Raw genomic sequence first — 2,457 nt, 5'->3', positions numbered from 1 at the left:
TGTTTATAGAACTTATAAACTCATTTTTACACTTTTTTTTATAACCTTTATTACTTATTTTTACTTTTTTTACTTGTCCGTCTAGGGGACACTTAGACTTGCAGCTTTGATCGCTGCTGGAACACATTACACTACACACGTAGTGTAATGTGTTCTAACTGTCATTGTGACGTGACAGTCATACTGACAGGAAGCAGAGGAGGAACGGCAGGAGCCTGCTCCTCCGAGGCTTCCGTACATGGCAACCCGGAGGTCATTGTCTGACCTCCGATTGCCACGACAAGCATCGGTAGCCCCCACGATCACTTCGTGGGGGCTGCCGATGTGCTTCAAACCACTTAAATGCGGCGACGGCAATCCGTCGCCGCACTTAAAGGAACAGTGTCATCACAAATTATTTTTTTATATGTTAAAGATGTTAGTGCTTTATTAAAAACGTTTATATTTATTTGTGTGTTTGTGTTTTACTTTTTCTTATTTTTACACTTTTTCTTCCCTATGGGGGCTGCCATTTTTTGTTCCATTTCTGTATGTGTCGATTAACGACACATACAGACATGGAATACGGCAGCCACAGTCCCATAGGGACTGCGAACGGCTCCCGTCCCATTCACTTGTGTGTACGGCGTCTGTGTGGGAACTGCGCATGCGCCGCTCCCACACAGTCCAATTTGAAATTGGCGCCGTCCGGCGCCATTTTCCTGTGGACCGGAAGTCGGGGCCGGACAGTAATATTACTACTTCCGGTCGCGGCTTCCGGACTTGTGCACTTGAACCAGCGGCAGCAGACGGAGCGGACGGGCCGGAGGGAGCCGCGGCGGCAGGAGCAGGTAAGAGATTTCAATGTATGTTCGTGTTTTTGTGTGTTTACTACTGTATGTAAACCTACTACACTGTGTGTTAGCGCAAAAAATGGCGACACACAGTGTAGGAGGTTACACCGTTCGAACCCCTCGTTTATCCCGGCACTAGCCAGGATAAAGGAGGGGGGGGGATGCTGAGAGCTCACTAGAGCGAGGGCTTTTTACCCAATTTTGCAATGCTGCAATTTTGTGACCAGAAATGGGTAATACTATAAATTAGAATTAATTTATAATATTTCCTGACTCGTGAAAAAAATAAAAAAAATTTGAACAATGTTTAATCACCCACACACTAAATGTTTAATTTTTTAAAAAAAAACATGTTTTTCTGGCAACACATTCCCTTTAAGGGGTTAACTGCCGAAAGCAGCGGCGATGGTCCGCTGTCCGGCGAGACTGATGTCTCAGCTGTCTAGGACAGCTGTCAGCGCGCGCCTGTCACTCTGTGTTTACACAGAGTGACAGTTTGAAATACTGACGAAAATGAACGTCCTGGTGCGGGAACTAGCACCCGACCATGACGTTCATTTTCGTCCTTGGTCGTGAAAGGGTTAAAGAGGCTCTGTCACCAGATTCTCAAATCCCTATTTCCTATTGCATGTGATCGGCGCTGCAATGTAGATAACAGCAACGTTTTTTGTTTTTTTTAAAAACGTTCATTTTTGGCCAAGTTATGAGCTATTTTATATATATGCAAATGAGCTTTGAAATGGACAACTGGGAGTGTTTTTATTCGTATGTCCAACTGGGCGTGTATTGTGTTTTTAACTGGGCGTGTTTACTTGTTTTACTAACTGGGCATTATGGAGAGAAGTGTATGATGCTGACGAATCAGTGACCAATCATCATCATGCACTCCTCTCCATTCATTTACACAGCAGCATCACGTTCTTACTAGAACGATGTGCAGCCACATACAGAAGTGTCCTGATAATGAATATACATGACATCCAGCCTGGACGTTATGTGTACTCAGAATTCTGACACTTCAGAATCTTTTCTGTGAAATTCCAGCAACGGAAACGAAATCTCGTTTACCTCGTAATCTCGCCAGATTTCGTTTCCCTTGCTGAAATCTCACAGAAAAGATTCAGAAGTGTCAGAATTCTGAGTACACATGACGTCCAGGCTGGAGGTCATGTATATTCATTATCAGGACACTTGTGTATGTGGCTGCACATCGTTCTAGTAAGAACGTGATGCTGCTGTGTAAATGAATGGAGAGGAGTGCATGATGCTGATTGGTCACTGATTCGTCAGCATCATACACTTCTCTCCACAATGCCCAGTTAGTAAAACAAGTAAACACGCCCAGTTAAAAACACAATACACGCCCAGTTGGACATACGAATAAAAACACGCCCAGTTGTCCATTTCAAAGCTCATTTGCATATATATAAAATAGCTCATAACTTGGCCAAAAATGAACGTTTAAAAAAACAAAAAAAAAACGTTACTGTTATCTACATTGCAGCTCCGATCACATGCAATAGGAGATAGGGATTTGAGAATCTGGTGACAGAGCCTCTTTAAACTACATGAATTGTCAAGCATGCCGAATTACACAGAGATGTATTCTCCATTTTCAAATTAA

The sequence above is a fragment of the Rhinoderma darwinii genome, chromosome 3 (genome assembly GCF_050947455.1).
Source record: "Rhinoderma darwinii isolate aRhiDar2 chromosome 3, aRhiDar2.hap1, whole genome shotgun sequence".
NCBI classification, from domain to species: domain Eukaryota; kingdom Metazoa; phylum Chordata; class Amphibia; order Anura; family Rhinodermatidae; genus Rhinoderma; species Rhinoderma darwinii.
Note: the sequence above shows the minus strand (reverse complement) of the source record.